The sequence below is a fragment of the Triticum aestivum genome, chromosome 2B (assembly GCF_018294505.1).
Source record: "Triticum aestivum cultivar Chinese Spring chromosome 2B, IWGSC CS RefSeq v2.1, whole genome shotgun sequence".
NCBI classification, from domain to species: domain Eukaryota; kingdom Viridiplantae; phylum Streptophyta; class Magnoliopsida; order Poales; family Poaceae; genus Triticum; species Triticum aestivum.
The window spans coordinates 353,360,889-353,381,527 of record NC_057798.1 but is presented as its reverse complement, the minus strand read 5'-3'; the positions used below and the strand labels follow the sequence as shown (position 1 = coordinate 353,381,527).

General features: G+C 41.9%; 1 long non-coding RNA gene across 7 annotated transcripts; it reads right to left on the bottom strand.

Moving 5' to 3' along the window:
- Window positions 1-4,921: 4,921 nt before the first annotated feature.
- Window positions 4,922-8,617, bottom strand: LOC123044921 (uncharacterized). Of its 7 annotated transcripts, none has more exons than XR_006420750.1 (6): window positions 7,747-8,617; window positions 6,663-7,638; window positions 6,205-6,274; window positions 5,737-5,781; window positions 5,327-5,491; window positions 4,922-5,181 (listed from the first exon to the last, which is right to left on the bottom strand). It is a non-coding gene; the product is annotated as an uncharacterized lncRNA (long non-coding RNA). The 7 variants fall into 7 exon arrangements; XR_006420752.1 differs by having other exon boundaries at window positions 5,737-6,274; window positions 6,663-6,992; window positions 7,299-7,638; XR_006420749.1 differs by having other exon boundaries at window positions 5,737-6,274; window positions 7,747-7,994; window positions 8,212-8,616.
- Window positions 8,618-20,639: the final 12,022 nt, after the last annotated feature.

The following is a 20,639-nucleotide window of genomic DNA, read 5'->3' as shown; positions in this document are numbered from 1 at the left end:
ATGCCTCCAAGTCAACTTGTGGTTCACCTTATCGTGAAGTTGAGGCTTCCACTTGGATGGATGAGGTACTCTCCTTCACCTCCGTTGGGCGAATCTTGCCAATAGACAAGTCTTGGATAGCTTCCGAAGGATCTTTGTCACCTACATCAATTGGCAATTGCTCTACTTGCGAGTCGTTAGATTCATCAAACTTCACATCCACTGTCTCTTCAACCTTTCGGGTGAAATTGTTGTAGACGCGGTAAGTGTGAGAGTTTGAGCCATAACCTAGTAGGAAACCTTCATGAGATTTAGGAGCAAATTTTGAATGACGATGCTTATCAAGAATGTAGCACTTTGAGCCGAATACCCAAAAGTATCCAAGCTGGGGTTTGTTACTGGTGAGAAGCTCGTATGCCGTCTTGCTGAGCATCTTGTGAAGATATAGACAATTCATTGCATGACAAGCTGTCTCAACCACTCGGCCCAAAAGTGTTTTGGCGTCTTGTACTCATCAAGCATTATTCTTGCCATTTTGATGAGCGTCCGGTTCTTCCTCTCAACAACTCGATTTTGTTGAGGTGTGTATGTAGATGAGAACTCATGTGAAATCCCTTCTTTGTCAACAAAGGTGTCCACATTGGCGTTCTTGAACTCTGTTCTGTTGTCGCTGCGAACCTTCTTGATCTTCACTTCAAATTGGTTTTGGGCCTTCCTAGCGACGTTTTGAAGACCTTTTGGACCTGCGACTTATCATGAAGAAAGAACACCCACGTAAATCTTGAAAAATTATCAACAATGACCAATCCAAACGAGTTACCACCAAGACTCTTGTAGGCATTGGGACCGAAAAGATCCATGTGAAGTAGTTCAAGTGGTCTTCTCGTGGTCATGATGTTCTTCACGAGATGACTTCCTTGAACTTGTTTTCCTGCTTGGAAAGCACTACAAAGTCTATCCTTGTCAAATATAACATCTTTAACACCAAGGATATGATCAGCTTTAATAAGCTTGTCAAGATTTCGCATGCCCACATGACCTAACCGTCTATGCCACAACTAGCCTTTAGAAAATTTAGCAATTAAGCAAGTTCTAGGTTTAAACTTTTTACTGAAATCAACAATCTATAGATCACCTCCACGTATGCCGGTAAAGACCATATTATGATTGTCTCTTCGAAACACTTGGTAATCTACTTTAGTAAATAGGACATTGAAACCGAAATCGGCTAGTCTAGATACAGAAAGTAAATTGCAGCCAAGAGATTCAATGAGCATAACATTTTGTATGGAGCTGTCATGTGAGATGGCCACCTTACCAAGGCCAACCACCTTACCCTTTGAGTTATCACCAAAAGTGACATACTTTCAAGGGCCGTCATTTTCAGCAAGCTCACGAAACGTATCCATGTCTCTGGTCATGTGATCGGTACATTCACTATCAAGAACCCATTCCTTTCCTCCAGCCATGTAGACGCAAAGGTTAGCCATAAGACCAAAGTGTCTCATAGACTCATTGAGATCATAGTCACTATCATCATCCTCAACACAGTATCCATGTTCAACATCATCTTGTGATTGTTCATTTCCTAGAGAGAATGATGCATTAGTTTTGTGATAATGACAATGTGCATCTCTATGAATTCTAATGACTTCGGAAATGATATTGCTGATGATTCCAACATCTCCTTTGGCACTCATAAGGTCACGAAGCTCTAATAAACAATCTCCAAACTTAGGATCATTGGGATTCATCTTATTCAAGCAATGGACTTGTGGAGAATCTCATCTAAATTTTTCAAGGAATAGTATGGAAATTGTTCCCCAAGACATCTCCATATGATATAAGCTCATTCAAGTGTTGGCAAACGACCAATCAAATTTCTAGGCAAACCTCTAGTGATAAGATTGATAGTTCTAAGATTGCGAATCATGTCAAGAGACTCATCAGGGTAGGATGCAAGGGGTTCACAAGGAGTAGTAATGTACTTGTTCAAGTGATATTCATGAAAAGTTCCAAGCATCTCATTTTTCCACTCACTATAGAACTCTCCATCAAGTAGAGTCACTCTACGTCTAATACTCCCAATCGTAGACTCATCCATCTTCCTCCAATGGTGATTAAACCAATGCAATGGAGACCAAAGCTCTGATACCAATTGAAAGGATCGAGAAGAGGTCACTAGAGGGGGTGATTAGACCCTCAACAAGTAAAGGTAGTAGTTTTTAAGTTTTTCAAGTTGAGGTTGGAAATTAGCACAATTTGAAACATTCACAATACAATTCAAGCAAGCATGTGAAGAGTATATGAGCAGCGGAAAGTAAAGCATGCAACTTGCAAGAAAGTAAAGGGATGGGATTGGAGTGTGCAAACGAAATTGCAGACACAGAGATTTTTGGCGTGGTTCCGATAGGTGGTGCTATCGTACGTCCACGTTGGTGGAGACTTCAAACCACGAAGGGTAACGGTTGTGCGAGTCCATGGAGGGCTCCACCCACAAAGGGTCCCCAAAGAAGCATCCTTGTATATCCCACCATGGTCATCGCCCACGAAGGACTTGCCTCACTTGGGTAGATCTTCACGAAGTAGGTGATCTCCTTGCCATTAAAACTCCTTGGTTCAACTCCATAATCTTGACGGAGGCTCCCAAGTGACACCTAACCAATCTAGGAGACACCACTCTCCAAAAGGTAATAGATGGTGTGTTGATGATGAACTCCTTGCTATTGTCTTTCAAATGATAGTCTCCCCAACACTCAACTCTCTCTCACATATTTGGCTATGGTGGAAAGATGATTTGAGTTGAAAGCAACTTGGGGAAGGCTAGAGATCAAGATTCTTGTGGTTGGATTAGATTGTCTTGGTCTCAACACATGAGTAGGTGGTTCTCTCTCAGAAAATGAATGTTGGAAGTGTAGGCACGTTCTAATGGCTCTCTCCATGAGTGGAGAATGGATGGAGGGGTATATATAGCCTCCACACAAAATCTGGCCGTTACACACAAATTTCCAAACTCTGTGAGACCGAATAGTAAAACTCGGCCAGACCGATTCAGTTCAAAATGTGAACGTTAGAGGTTTAGGTGGGTCCGACAAGGTCAACTCGGTGAGACCGATGTGCTAGGTTTAGGGTAAACCTCAACTCGGATTGACCGATTACACAAACTTGGTGAGACCGATTTTAGTAACTAGTCGTCAACCCGTGCATTCGCACGAGCTAGTTTATTGAATGTAGGATGTGAATATTTCATATTATGAACTACCTTGTAACTTCTATTCAATTCTCATTGGTCGTTTACATCCGATTCATCCATGGACGTCTCCAAGCGGAGGTACTATTTGGCCCCTAAGCTTCATTAATTAATACCATAGATTTTTGGAATGCAGGATGTGAATATTTCATATTAAGAACTACCTTTTAAGTTTTATCCAATTCTTATTGGTCGTTCGCATCATCGATGGTTCATTTCCAAGTGTAGGAACTATCTAGTCCCTAAGCTTCATTAAGTAATATCTTGTTTTTAAACAATTAATTAATTAATACCTTGTTTATTCTGTAATCATCATCCATGGATCTTCCAGACTTAACCATATATCTAGGAAACCACATTCTTCATTGTATATTTCTAATTTTTTTGGCACATATGTTCGTTATTACTTTTTTATCAATTGCCTGGTACATAAATTTTCTGCAAGATATTAATTGATGTATACAATTTATAAGTTACATGACTTATGATTATTTAGTCTAATTGTTTTGAGAAAAAAATATAGTAGGCTAAACCCCAACTGTGACTCGTTTTCTATTAATATGATGGATAAGGTACATGTGTATATGTACAGGAGGTGAAGAAAAGAAATTACATGTCTTACTATATGTGACCCCTCCTTTAGGCTAGGTTTTGACGTCTTCGTGATGATACAAAAATGCTTCTTGGAACTGAATAGGTACGTCTCTATATTAGCACCTTTGTTATCAAAGATGATTCTATGATTCCATATAGACCAACACCCACTAATCATGAGCTTATTGAAACATACGATGTTCTTCCTGTTCTTTGCTTCATTGAGCATATCAGTGTCCCATCCAATACCCAGATTCCACCCAAAAAATCTAACTGAATGCACATGAGAAAATGAAGGTACATCATAGTTTCATTTGTGCCTTCCTCACATAGAACACAATTTTTATAACCAACAAAAAAATATCTCTTCATCAGATCTCTATTGTGAAGGCTCTCCTGTATAAGAAGCCAGAAGAATTTTATTGTTTGCATAAGCAAGAAGATTCCATATCCATTTGCATGGTGCTGGGGTAGGTTGAGGATCACCAATAAAGGTTTGGTTCTGGTACATTACTTTCCATTACCCAAGTTATATGACCAGCTCTCATATTGCATAGCATCGTTCTCAATGTTCAAACTCTGTATAACTCCTGTAGCTGTAGCTGTTGGACAACAATGGGTAACACATGGATGTGAAATCATTCATAAATATCAGTGTCATCATGTAATGTAGCTTTTTTATGATCTTTAGCATATGAGTGCAACTCGAGGAAGGTTCTAAAGTGGTTGATCTTGCCAAATGTTACGCCATGACAGAATTGACTCTAATTCATGGTCAGAGTTACATCTCAAAAATTATAATCAGCCTCTTTTTGAAGTTGGGGGTAGTAAAATATTGCACACTACCTATAATCAAGAAAAGCCAATTGAGAACCTAACAAATGCACGTGACTTTACTTAATACATCTATAAAGTTGATGAGATGATAAAGTACTAAAAGTCGAACATTTGTTTGGCAGAAAAAAATATCAGAAGGGCAGCAGTGAATTTTATAGAAATTTAGTTTCTGTAGCAAGCCGTCTCCTGGCACTTCTTACTTTGTGGCAAAACTCAAGTGTCATCACTGAAATAGAAAGTATTTCCAAAATATTGCTAGACTTGCATGTAAACAACCATATATTTGTAATAAATAAATAATGAACCATGTAACTGCGTACACATTAATTTCGCAATTAGTACATTAGTGAATATATTTCATAGTAAGGACTTACTAAAGGAGCTCAAGTGTCCAACCACAAGTTATTACAATACAGAAATTATTATTAACAACAACACCTTCTGTAGAGTAAAGTGGATGTTGCAATGAGAACTACCATATATACACACTGATTTCTTTTCAGTCCAACAATTTCATCTGCCTGTAAATAGAGCAAAATAGAGTGAATCATGTGTCCCCATAAGTATTCTCTCTGCCATCCAAAAACATAGTACGTCGAACTACTATGAATGTACGATCTAACAAAAGGTGTGCTCTATAGTAATGGACTGGAACCGAACCAATACCTTTCAAAACTGAAAATCCTTGCAATCATCATGCTCTTAATCCTAACGCAAAGGCGCTGTTCGGTAGCTCTCCGCTTCGAAGCACCGCACTGGAGCGGAGCGGCCCGCATCCCAATTTCTAGGAGTCGCCCAAGCATCGCTCCGCGCGCTCCCGGAGCTGGATGACTGCCAAACAGGGCTAAAGTCTTAGGAAATTACAGATATTCACAACATAAAAACAGAGGCGAAAATCATATGTTGATATGTTGTCATGCTTGCAAAGTTTTAATATGAGGACATCATATAATTGTAGTAGATCTACAGAACTGCTAACGGAGCTCAAGTGTCCAACCAAAACTTATTACAATATAGAAATTATTATTACAGCAATGCCTTGTGTAGAGGCAAGTGTACGTTGCAATGAAAATCACCTTATATACACACATATTTTTTTCTAGTCCAGCAATTTCATCGGCCTGAAAACAAAACAAAATACAGTGAATCATGCGTCACCATCAGAATCCTCTCTGCCAACCAAAACGTAGTACATCAAACTACTATGAATGTATGATTGAACCAAAGGTGCGCTACATATATATACTGATATCTTGTGATGCTTGCAAAGGTCTGATTTGAGGACATCATATAATTGTAGTAGATCTACAGAACTGCAAGGTAAGTACAAAATTAGGCATGTTGTGCAGCTTTCTCTGTAGAACCATACTAACACCTTGGAACACCTGAAGTTAAAATGCTCACAAAGATGGTGGCTCTTATAATCCTGAGTAGTGGACTATCAGCAAAATAAAGGGAAATCACAGAAAAACTAATAAATTATAAGCTTCACAATCTGATTTTCTAGATACAGATGATAAATAAAACAAAGTGTAATTGCAAACCTAATTAGATAAATATGGGAAACGATAATAAAAATCGTTGTCCACAGCATCGATGAACATATCGGGCAACCTACATAACAACATAATTCTGGTACTCCCCACAGAAAAAAAACATAATTCAATGGTACAGATAAGGTTTTAAAATATCTGAATCACATACAAATAAGGAAGCGACAATGGTGTCTACATCTATTGTACTTGGTCAGGGCATACTAAAACTCCCATAATCAAATCCTTCAAAACCAAGAGTGACAGTAGTTGATAAATCTGACATCCACGTTGTTGCAAATTACTTTCTTAAACATTCCCGAGTACAACTAAGTCGAATGTACATGCAGCAAACCCAAATCATATCAGTCTTGTTCCCATACAAAGCATCACATCCGCAGCCCATGCAAAAACTGCAGGAAGAGAAACGAAGTAACCAAAACGATGTTCAGTAGATGTGGGGAACTCACAGCTTCTTTTTCTCAAGCAGTCAACTTTTCCTCATTGAATGGAGGAGGCACTCAATGAGCAGCATTTGCTGGGAAGTTGTGAGCACTTTGTTAGATAAGTGTGTCTTGCCGTTAAACTGTATCACCGGAGCCGAGTACGGAGCGCGGGTAACATTCCAGTGGGTATGTACGCACACATTATTTCCCAGTTGGAGACAAAGCAAACATATGTGAGAGTTCCTTTGTGTTGACTTTAATATCAATGCAGAGCATAACTGCTACATTACCCATCAATGACATGATTACTCCTAGTTGATAGCACCAATTATTTCACACGCCATTCTATTTAACCTAAAATTGTCAAAAAGGGCATTGAAATTTAGTAGTTGTCAGTCGTAAGTTGTAACGCAGAATTGACAGAAAATCAATCCCCATACTTATAGAAAGTGCAACAGCAATGACACTCAATGCTTTAGTAGTTGTCACGTGCCATTGCTTTTACAAAACAATTGCCCGCAAAAACATTCAGATTTACGACAGAAACCGTCAATACTCTAATAGTTGACAGAGAGCTTCGTTGTCAAGTGTTTCACAATATAACTATCTAACTGAAAGAGGATAAGAAGAAGAAAGTTCATCAGAAGTCAATTCTCTTACCTACAACGGCCAGGACATGCCAGCTTGGCAAGGTACTTCCTTAATCAGGAGATTGTGGCAGAGCAGCAACAAAAGAAATCAAGAAAAGATATTAATCTTGCCATATAGGGTCCCTGGCATGTTTTGCCCATACGAAAATTGATTTAGGAGTGGCTTAAACAGCGGCATGTTGACAACTGACATTAGGCTCCTTCATGTTTATGTTTGTTTAGACAACATGTTTCTTAATTTATAAACTCACCTGAGGAGCATAGTTATGCCCCGACCGATCTCGGACATCCATAGGTTGTACTGTAGGTGAGAAGATTCTAGATTGAATCCCTTGAGCGCGCAACACTATCTGAAGGGGTGATTGAAAAAAAATTGAACCCGAATCTGAAGTTAATGTGGATTCAAGTATACACCAGAAAGAAAACAAATTCAGAACAAAAACTGTGGGAAAACGAACCTGATCCAGAGGAAGAAAATAATCTTGACGCAATAAGCTCCTTGATTACACGGGATCCATGCCTCAACTTGGTTTTGAGAGAGACGTGGATTTGTTTTTCAACTGGGGGAGGGATAGAGTACAGATTAGAGGAAGCGAAGGTGAAGGTAGGTATTTTAGGGCTTCCTTGTACAACCATGAAAGGATCTTTTCGGTTTCTTCTACATCCATGAAAAAATTATGGGCCTTCTGATCAATTGCTCTTCTACCTGTTGACAAACTAACTAAAGCACCATGATTTGAAAAAACAGAACTATCTAATCACCATTGCAAAGCCAAAGGATAGTAGTATTGACTCAGCTCCTTGCTTCGTGTGTGCAGGAGAGGAGATTCTGCCCACTAACATGGCAATCCAGTGGCACTCCATCTAGCGCACCCACAAATCCATTACACGGTCCATAAGAGAACTTCAGAGATGAAAATTACCTTGCCGAGCAACCACTCAGAACATGGCCGAATTTGCTATGCGGAGCGCGATCTTCACCAGGTACATCCATGCCTCAGCGGTCCGGTGAGTGGAGGGGTACAACAGGGAACCATTGTTGTAGCTTATAGGCGACCAGCCGCGTCGCCACCACGCGACCGGAAGCATCCGCCGCAGCGTGCTGGTCCAAGAGAGAGGACTAAGGCGAGAGATGGTTAGCGGTGGCGATGGAAGCGGTGGGATGCGACATAGAGTGGATGTGGTGGGCAGCGGCGGCAGATGAGACAGGGAGCGACGACGACGGTGGGGAGCCGGGCGGCGGCGTGATCCATGGCAAGCTACGGGTGTGGTGGTGGCCTTCAGAAGGTTAGGGATACGGGAGGAGTTCTTTTTTAGCAACCATGGTGGAAGGACCATGGGCCTTCTTTTTTAACAACCCTGATGAAAGGACCGTGGGCCTTCAGTGTTTTTTGGCCGACTTAAGCACGCCATTAAGCAAAAGTTACATGCGTTAATCTTCGCCATAATAACTCGATCCCACCAGAGATGAACGACTCATAATTTCTAATTAACATGGTAATTTCTAGGGAGTCTGTAATTAGTATAGGTATAGATAAGCAATCACAGAGTTGGTCAAGCAAACTTGGTGGGACCAATTGCATATCTCGGTGGAACCAAAATTATTGCAACAGGCAACAGAGAGTTTGCAAGCCCATCTCGGTGAGACTGAGGTCCCATCGGTGAGCCCGAACTGATTAGGGTTTCTGGATGTGGCTATGTCAAATGAACTCGGTTGCGCCAGATAGATCAAATCGGTGGGACCGAGTTTGACTTTTAGGGTGAGGACATATGTGGAAATGATAAAGTGGTTGAGGTCTTTGGAGAATATCACTAAGCACTTTGAGCAAGCAAGCCATTAAGGAACACCTCATCCCCTTTTAATAGTATTGGCTTTCCTATGGACTTAATGTGATCTTGGACCACTAAAATAAAAATGTAGAGTCTTGAGCTTTTGCTAATGTTTGTCCTTAACATCTTGTCCATGCCACTCCAATGTGGAACTTATCTGATATATACTAGATGAAAATATTAGTCGAACAAGAGATATGTTGACATTAATTACCAAAATCACCCAGGGAGCACTTGTGCTTTCACACCGTGATTTCGAACTAGAAATCCCATAACTGAGTGAGGGTTAGGTTGATGATGCATATGTATGTTACACCCCACTTCAAGTCGATGATGGGGATTCAAGCATCCATGCATGCATAGTATATGGCCTCAAACTTTAATTAGGTCTGAATCTCACCATGACCTATACTACGATAACACAAACGAAATGAAGAATCTGCCATGGTAACCTATCTTGTTGTTTCTCAAGGTGATCATGGATGTCCACGCGGGCCCACGAATATATAGGCTTGTCGCCGATAACCACGCGAGGGAATGTACCGTTCGAAGACAAAAACTACATGCATATGTATGGAGGTGATGCATGCATGCATGTTTGAATACCATTTCACAACATTGATGTGGTGCGTGCGTTGAAAATCGTACACTCTCCCCACACAGAGCGAGATTGGTTCATGATGTGTCATTGTACTAGCCACTTCAACTCGATGGGAGGGATTCATGAATACATATGCATATGTGTGTTCGCATATATATATATATATATATATATATATATATACCGTATTACAAACAAAAAATAATCCCCTCCTAAGTCAAATTAACCACTCTCGTTGACAGGCAAAAAGTAGTGATGGACCAGGTGGGCCCATAGATGGAAAGCATCGATATGGGTGTGAGAGTACAACCACCATCACTTTGCATGTAGGCCAAACATATGTTGAATACCTAAAATGCACAACTTTGATGTGCCACATGCCTCAAAAATCGTAAACCATGCACCCACACAGAGCGAGGTTCATGAAGCGTACTACATATGATGGTCCCCTTCCCCCTCTTCAACGCATACTATATGCTCCTACCGTAATACAACCCAAAAAGAATCGTCATCGATGGTGAAATTAATTAACCTCTGCCAATGTAGGTCAAAGTGATGCATACATCGACGATGGCCTCATGGGCCATAGATGGAAGCGTCACACGTGAGTGTCCTATCTAGGATAACCACCACCAGCATGCATGTGGCGCAAAGAGGTGTTGTGTGATGTTTGAATAGACATTTTCACAATTTTGATGTGGTGTGTGCCTCGAAAACCGAAAAGTCCAGACACCGAGTGAGGTGTACTTCTTCATGGACGCGTATGTGTAGTGTGTGTGTGTATATATATATATATATATATATATATATATATATATATATATATATGCTAGTATGCTCCCACCTCTTCGACGCGTACTATATACCACCATAACACAAACATAAAAGTTTCTACCTTGCTGGTCAAACTAACCTCACTACCGGCTGTTCGTCAAAGTGATGGACGACGACCTCATGGGCCGACATAAAGCATCATACATGAGTATCGAGTGTCGTGTAGGATAACCATCGACTGCATGTGGCCAAAACATGTATGTATGGAAGGGTTGTGTGATGTTTTATATTACGAATTTATGACTCTAATGTGGAACTGGCCTGCCTAACAAAATGGCCAACCCACACGGTGGCTCACAACTTGTAGTGTACTGAAAGCCACCCGCGACCCCTATACGCACACACACCGCGAATCCACCGCCACTATGATGCATGTTAAATTAATTATCCCGCGGTGAACATATATATGTTACCAAAGGAGGACGTTTTAATTTCGAAAAAAATCAGAGATCATTAAGATATTTTAGTACATTAATTGATTGATTTTGTATGGGTATAATGTGCACAAATCAAAGTCGAGCTACATGCACACATGATAGTGCACCTAAATGGATTGCAAAAACACATGTGTCTCACTAGGTGCATGTTTACTCCCCGTGCAACAAATTTCAAACAATGAGAATCTTGATTTTTAAATTCTAGTACATCCAAAACTTATTTGAAGTTCATGAAACTTATCGTCTTGTCATATGGACACCAATACAAAGTTGCATTGTACTTTTTTAGGGTCAAATTTGAGACCAGTTTTGATGTATTCTTTATCTAATTACAAACGAGAGATTATTAATAATTGGGAACCAATATCCCAGATGGACTATTTATTCGAACCGTGAGCGTTAGACCAAAAATGGATATGTGCCATGCTTCGGTTAAGCAATAAAGCGGCATCATTAATCATCCAAATAGAAAAACAATATACGTGCCGCCACGCGACCCGTGTGCTGTGGGAGCAGGCGTGAGTTGATGGGACGCACGTGAGCAGTCCACCGCACAGGCAGACCGAGGGGCGTGCGTGCAAGTGTGTCAAGTGATGGAGGTGTGCTCGCTGCACAGTGCCATTAGGAGGCGTGCGAGTAGTTGTGTGAAACGATGGTAGGCACGCCAACAGTCCGGTGCGTAGGCTCATCGGGAGGCGAGCCAGCGGTTTGGCCGCCGCCTGTCTCTCTCCCACTTCCATATTAAGAACTCTCCCATATTAATGGTGCGCCCGAGCGGCTGCACCCCCATCATTGCCACACACACAATCCTCTCTATCCGTTTGCATCCTCGACACCGCTCTCAGTCATCAAAGCCGTCAGTGTATGAGGATGCCGCCGAGGTGCCCCATCGGAGGGAGTGGCGACGCCGGGGCTGCTGAAGTACTGGAGCACAGCGTGGAGATGGAGACAGAGGTTGCTGTCACTGCCGACGAGTTATCACTGCAACCTTACATCATCGACAGCATCGAGCTTCCACAACTGGAGGCAGAGTTCCACACAAACTCTGATGACGACTCGGGCGACGATTCTGACGACCACTCCAGCGACGACTCTGACAATGATGGACAACTGGTTAGTCATCTATACCCATTTATGTGTCAAATAGATCTCAGGGTTTCTCTGGTTACTCCTGCCTCCCCCTGTTTGGAATAGAAATCCTATGGTTATGTTCTCCCAATCCATGAAATCTGAGTAATTTTCATTAGATCCGTGTAGTGTATTGATTGTTTGAATGGTACAAGTGATAAGGGGTTAGTTGTTTCATCTATGGAAATGATTTCTGCTAGTAATCCGACTAGCATTAGTGTTCGTGCTAATAATTCCTAGCTAGGACTTGACAATTGATTTTGAATGACCTACATATGTTTGTGCCATTATTTTCTCCAAGATTGGTCTGTACATAAACGAATGTGCTTAAAAATCTAACCATAGTATCTGGATATGTATAAATAAATAGCCATAAATTCCTAATCCTACTTCACGGCATGTAATCGTTGATTTGATGCCAATTTTTGGCAACTTCCAAATGTTCGCTAGTGATTAGTTTGTATCCATTAATTTAATGCCACATTTTTTTACTATTTGTATAGGTGCTGTTTGACGATGTGGACAACGAGGATGAAGATGTCCATACGAGGTACAAGAGGCAAATCCTGAGGGAGCTTTATGCAGGAATGCATAACAAGTGTATTAGGACCTGGGACGGCGGCTATCGATGCCCATTTTGCAACCACAAGCTTCATGACGCATATCAAAGTGTTCTGGTGCATGCAAGAGGACGAGCCATTGGCTCCTTCAAGCAGAAGTATTCTCGCAGGGTGGCGCACAGCGCATACACCGAGTACCTGGAGAAGCTTCAGGATCGTGCCAGCATGTGAGATGAGATGTGGGATCGAACTATGTACGATTGGTCATGCTTAATGACGGTTGAACTATGCTTGTGTACGTGTCTGCTTATTATCAATGTCTGAGTATGTTTAATCTATGTTTCCTTGTGTCTAACTTTGGGATATGGATGCAATCAGTTCTGCTGATGGAATCTACCTCCGTCCTCGTTTATTGGTCCCCTTTGTACTTTGTGTTAAATGTTGAACAATGATTTAACTGACAAAATGTTAGTGCAGGTCAGCAAAAATTATATCGTTGGATGCGTATTTGAACATAGTGTTCATTGATATAATTTTGGTGACATGCATAAACATTTCTTAGTTAAATATTTGGTCGAAATTTGGTACAAATATGAAGGGGACCAATAAACCAGGACGGAGGTAGTACGTCAATCACACACGGTTCCCAAAATTGGAACCATGTGTAATGACTTTTGTTTTGCCTGTTGCGTCAATCACACATGATTGGCTCTAGCAAACCCTTACATCCAAAATTCTTTGTGGGCTAGAAAACCCTCACCAACCAATTATAAAAATAAAAAAGAAAACCCTCGCCATCCCCACGTCACGAAAACCCTCACCCCCTCCCGCCACCCCCTACCTCCGGTCCCCATTTAGACCTGCACAAGATCCTCCGCGTCTATGCATGGCACCGCCTATCGCAGAAGTAACCACTTAGCTCGACGCCTGCCATCGCTGCCAGGCTGCCGGCAAACCCCACCGCATTTCCCCACTTCCGCTTGCCGCCGCCTATCGCCATTGACTTTCTCAACGCTGCTCGCGGTCGACCCAGCTTCGCTTGGTTGGGGAATCTGCCGTACTGAGGGTTCTTTCTCATGGACGACAAGGTAACTAATTTAATGAGATATTATCTCATCTCTTATCCCAGTTCATCTGCCTCCTTTAATCACCCTAGTGGAAATCACCGTGAATTCATTTTTATTCGAGCTGATTTGAGGGTTTTCTGTCATTCACAAAGTGTATAGTGCGCCGACACATCAGGACTCTGCGACCTCCGCGAAAGATTCCATCTCACCGTACCAGATGGCTTGAGGATGTGCATGGTATGTTCAATCTCACCCTAAATCGGTTGGCATGGCCTACTTTCCTGAACATATTCTAAATATTGCTACATTTGGATAAAAGGTGCCACATGCACCATATACGTCAAAGGGGATTCCCCCCCCCTCTTCTTTCTATATTAGGAAAATTAATGATGTATTGTTCTTTCGATTACTCTCATATTTCCATGACATCATGTTTACCCTATCTGTTTAATTATAGATTTTTGTCCTTGGATTTCAACTGATGTACAGTTCTTTCAGTTTGGGCCCATATTTGCATGTTACCGTATTTTCTTTAACAATCCTACCATTTTCTACACCGCATCCTTTGCTATGCAACAGATTATGTAGTGCACAATTTTTCCATTTACATAGATCAAGGCTGCACGGATGTCATACTGCACACAAACGACGGATTTACAATTGTTGCTACTGTAAAACTTGATGAATGTGGTGACTCCTATTTTGGCGCTGGATTTTGGGAAGAAATTTCTAAGTTTTATGTACTGAAAGCTGGCACTAAACTTGCACTGCACATAAAAGGGCCTGGTCATGAGATATATGCTAATTTCCCCGACAAAATCATTCGTCCAGACTTTGTTCGAAGTAAATTTTCTTTTCAACTATTTGCATGTTGACTTACCCAGCAATGTCAAATGAATTGTGTAGTATTTAAGCAACCAATTGTTATTCCCTTTTCTTACTATATTCCTACCTAATAACTTCTAGTTACCACTACACTTTTCTATTGCCCTATTTTAACTAAATATTCCCTGTACTCCCATTTCTATCAGAAAGCGCCGCTGACAAGGAGACTCCGGAGGTGGTGAACATGGCTGCCAACAAGCAGAGATGGGGCAAGCTAGAACCGCAAGCGACTCCAGCAGGCCTAGACTCCATCAGCAGCCTCCCCGATGATATGTTGACAGTCATCATCTCCCTCCTCCCAATCAAGTATGGGGCATGGACAACCGTCCTTTCCCAGTGTGGCACCCCTATGAAACTCCACCCCTCTCGACCTCATCGATACCCACGAGCTCTGCCATGGCAATCGCAAAAGCTTGGGTGCGCTCTCCAAGATCCTCGGCAGTCACCTTGGCCCAACGAAAGGCCTTAGAATGGGCAAGTTCCATTCCAACGGCAGGGACCGAGCCAAGCTTGATGACTCATTCTGATCACACGCCCTAGATTAGCTCGAGGAGCTCACTTTTGATTATGGGCATATGCGCTCGCTGCCAACGTCAGCGCTCTGCCTCGCGCCCACGCTGCGCGTCGCCAAGTTTAGGAACTGCCATCCCCCCTTCATGACCCGCCTGCTCTTATTCTACCACGACTGAAGCACCTCGAGCTCGTCCTTGTCTGCCTCTCAAATGGTGACATGGAGAGCCTGCTCCATTGCTGTACTGCACTCGAGTACCTTCGTCTTCAGGCGATCAATGGGTTGAGTACATTCCACATCACCTCCAAGACTCTCCGGACTATTTATGTGTGTTGCTGGTTCGGCAGGAAGACATCACAAGATGTGTACCACGATATGCTCATTGAGGACACACCTGCACTTGAGAGATTACTTGTACTTGATCAAGTAGGTCCAACATGAATCGATGTCATTTTTGAGCCAAAATTGACAGTGCTGGGCTACTCGTCTGACAAATACTCCGAACTTGTTATTGGATCCACACCCGTTCAATACACTAGCCGCCTTCTACCTCTCCTTCTACAAATCAACATTATTTCTAATTTTGAAGAAGTTTTTTCGTCTGTCATTCAGAAAATGATTCCGACAAGCTTGACCGTGAAATTGCACACATTGAAAGTTCTCAATTTAGTGAGATGCTTTCCATGCCTGGAGAAGCTATATATCGAAGTGATGTTCCTTTCCTATTAAATGTTAACCATAAGGGAGTTCAATTTGTGACACCTTTTTCCAAGTTTACAGTGACAATGTACTATGGTTTCTGAAGGATTCTTTTATAGGATTTCAGTACATACATGTCTCCTTTTCCAAGTTTACAATGACAATGCTTGATCCATATGGTTACAGTCCATATGCATTTCTCCTTTGGATTCATCTGTACTAGTTTTCTTAGGGAACTTTTCATCCACTCCAACATCTTGGGAAGATCGAAGATGGCATGTTAATGCCCATGTTAATCATGTCAGATCGAAGATGGCATGTTAGTGCATTTTACAAATCTTGCAAACCAAATAGGCCTGCAGTACTGTTCAAAACTGCATCTAGGCACTAACATGTTTTCTTCTTTTGCAGATAAGATTAGGCCCAGTGGTGGATAATGTGTTACAATATAACAATCACGTCGAATGCGTAGATCTGCATCTCTCAGAAATTACTTTGAACTCCTATTGAGGGACCTTACTGGAGATTATATCCGCCAGGTTCTTTGTTGTCAGAGCAAGGGTGCTGAAGGTAATGAGGTTTGCCCTACATTTATTTCGCAAAAATGAATGGTTTGTTGATCAGCGTGGGCGCCTGTGGTAGAATGGAATAGGCTCCAAAAATGTTGAATTTCATTTTGGAACTTCAGATGATAGAGTAATTGGAACTCATCGTGTCAACCCCATACATGACTTCTTAGTGGCTGACCCTTTGCAAAAGATGTGAGGTTTCGAACTAGACTTAGAAGTGGTAATATTAGTTTGAACCTCTCTGATATCCATGTTCAGCGGATCAGCGCGAGCGTTTGTAGCTGATGAGCTGAATTTCATTTCTAATATCAGTTTGAACCTTGTAATCTTCGAATTTGAGCCATATAACTCTGGAATTAGAACCTTGTAATATTTCGAGCATTTGTGGTACAATCGTTGAAATGGCATCGTATGAGACTCATATATTTGTAGCACTATTTTGACTTTAATATGCAATGGTCTTCGATTTGATTTTATTAACCATTCTAGAATCTGTTTACCTTGTCAATCTCATAGCACACCATTTGTATAGCTAACTCGACTGCGATCTTCGACATTATTGCACATAGTTGGTTTCTTCCTTCGTGTGCCCTGTAGAGTGCAGAATTAATTAACGCACTCGAGTGTCCATCATCACCCTTCTATGTAACTTTGATCTCATCACCCATGGGTAAACTTATGACCAAAGTCATTCCACACACTTCGGTTTTACAAAGCGTTTTGCCAATAAACACCCACGATTTGTCCTTCTTCTAGCCTTCGCATGGCAAACCAAGCCGGGCAGGAAGCTTGTGCGGTAAACTGTGCGGTAGCGCGGGAATAGGCTCACCGATGATACATTTGGCGCCTCTTCGAACCCACGCGTGGTCAAACTACGGTGCGTTGTTGTCAAGCGTGCACTAGAATCCTCCTCTATGAACGCCGTGACAAGACGTGATGATTACAGGCCGACTGGCCCTCATTTGTTACAGCGGCCAATTAAGCCTCTTGTGTCTCTTCAACCTTTCGATCGCGCCTCACCATTGCAAGAAGCACACCCACCACGACAAGTTCTTAGAGGGTATCATGCGCGGCTCCAATGGCACTCCGAGTGGTTGTCGATGATGAGAAGCAGTTCACCATGCATGTCGTGGTGGACACCTACAGAAGGTTCACGGAGCTCTCGGTGATGTACACCAACAACCCGGTCTGGGTGGAGCACTCCATCCACATCATGGAGTTGTTGCTTGCCGAGGAGAAGTACAAGGTGGTCGGGTTTGACCTCGAGTACACCTGCACTCATGCCGGGTCTTGTCTCAAGGTCGTCGTTGCTCATATGTGCGTGCGCAACCATGTCCTTGTCTACCACTACTGCCTGGCCACAAGGCCATGTGAGAATCTCACCAGGTTTGTCAACAACCCCCAGTACATGTTCGCTACAGTGGATATCACCAATGATGTCAAGGTGCTCAAGACTTCAGGCATCGCCTGTCAGAATCTTGTAGACATCGAGGGCCAATACAAGATCTGGGGCAACAAGGAGCATGAGAAGGACTCACTGGTTCACCTTGCCGAGGCCATCATCGACCCCTACTACAGAGACATGAAGGATTCCTGCAACAAGGACAAGCGTGCCTGGCACTCGGCCTGGATGGAGAAACTCGACAAAGCTCACGTCATGTATGAGGCCAAGGAGGCGTACACGTGCTACGACATGTATAGGCGGATCATTGACATGAGAAGTGCCTCCTTCCCCAAAACAGCCAGGGATCCAGCAGGAAGCAGAGAAATGGCAAACATCGTCGCAACGAGAAGTAGATAATTAGATCCTCGTTTCTCCTAGTTTAGTATGCATGCAATTGCTTACTTTGGTGTGTGAAAATATTATGTGTGTGGTCACTTGTGTAGTTGTATGCTTAATTTGGTTATGCAATGCTATCTTTTTAAGGATATATATGTTGATGCTCTATAGACAGAGCAAATCACATCGCACACGGACTAAACAATGGAACCCGTCGATGATGATTTCATCAATCACTGACAATTGTATACTAGCAATCGTTTGCTCACAACACGCATGGCTTGTTTACAGGAATCGCCTGTGTTGTTATCGGTCTTCCCACACATTTCCGTTTACATATCTGTTTGCCGCGTATCACACACATCTTGTTAAGTTGAATCATTTCTGTTCTATTGACTCAACGCAAACAGTTCATCCGAGTGAACTGTATGCCATATATCGCATACACCTTCATCTGGATGCCTGTTTCTGTTGTTCCGCCTCATCACAAATAGCTCATCCGAGTGAACCGTATGCTCTACATCACACACGTCTTCATCTGACATCTTGTTTCTTTTGTTACTCCTCATCACGAACAATTAATTAAACTGAACCGTATGCCCTGAATCGCACACGCAACAAAAATCTGAACCGTGTTTGATGCATCCGTCATCGCAAATGTTTTGCACCTTTTTGAAGGGTTTTTTACACCATCGTTTGCGATTATTGCATCGCACACAGTTTTGTTGAAGGGTCTCTGATCCTAGTGTCGCGTTAGCAGCATCCTGCAGTAGTGAATAGTAGTTTTTGGAGAGCGTGGCAAAGATCTCGTCACGGCCGAAGTGTCCCATAAGTTGTCCAACATAAGCTTATTGCAAAAGCAACAATTGAAAAGAAGTCTCAGGTATAAAAAGTTTGTTAGCCCCCATAAGATAGCCATCTTTGAGATAATATCGCTCCCAAAAATAGGTATCTTGTAATTTGGCATAAGGAATCGCAAACAAAGTATCGTGCACATACAAGTCTTTCATGTGCTCAAAACCAATAAGATTCAATTAAAGTTGAGTAACTAATATGCACTTGCAGGGAGGAGCATCCACTACTACATTCTTTTTACCCTCGATGTACATAATGACATAAAGAAAAGATTTAGTGAATTCACACCATTTAGGATGTCGTTTATTCAACTTGGCTTCACCTTTAAGATACTTAAGCGTTTCATTATCCGTATGTAGGACAAATTCACGTGGGCAAAGATAATGTTCCCAAACATGCAAGACTCTCATCAAAGCATATAAATCTTTGTCATATATGGGATAGTTCAGTTGTGCATCAAAAAGTTTCTCACTAAAGTATGCAATGGATCGCTTTTCTTGCATCAACATGCCACCTATGCCATTACCACTAGCACCGCAATGCACTTCAAATGTTCTATCAAAATTGGCTAAGGCAAGTAATGAAGCATTTGTAAACAAGTTTTTAAGCTCATTAAATGCGGTATCTTAGGAAGTTCCCCAAAAAATGGTGCATTCTTCTTACTCAATGCATGCAATGGTGATGCAATAGTGCTAAAACCTTAATGAATCGATGAAAGAAATCGGCTAATCGAAGGAAGCTATACACTTGTTGCAGGTTGGTTAGTTGTGGCCAAGATTTAATAACGTCAATCTTAGACTCATATACTTGAATACTCTTGGAGGAGACAACAAAGCCCAAGAAAATAAGCTTATCAACACCAAAGGTGCACTTTTCCATGTGTACATAAAGTCGCTCGTTTCTAAGAACTTGCAAGATGTCTCGAAGATGTGTGACATGATCTTCAAGAGCTTGACTAAACACAAGTATATCATCAAATTATACCACAACACAAATGCCAATATATTTTTGAAGGACATAATGCATGATGCGCATAAATGTGCTAGCCGCTTGAGATAAGACCATGGGCATGACTAACCATTCATAGAGACCAAACTTAGTTTTGAAAGCTAGTTTCCATTTGTCATCCTCTTGCATGTGAATTTCATAGTAGCCACTTTTAATATCAATTTTGAGAAATAGTGGCACCGCTAAGCTCATCTAGCATGTCATCAAGGCATGGAATGGGGTGATGATACCGAATGGTGATAACATTAATGGGACGTCAATCAGAGCACATACAGAAACTACCATCTTTCTTAGGCATAAGGGAAACCGGAACAACACATGGACTTGAGTTCTCGCTTACATACCCATTTTCTAGGAGGTGTTAACTGCAAAAAAACAACACATCCGTGACATTGTGGGCCGAACGAATTTTTTCCTGTCATGCTTATGACACTTCTATGACAAAAACTGTGACAAAACCCGGTATCATCATAGATGTGGTGGGCTCCTACTTCTATGACAAAACATCATGACAGAAAATGGGCTTTTCTTCCTGGGAGGGCCAGAGACACAGTTGCATGACATTCTTTGGGCCATCCATGATGGAC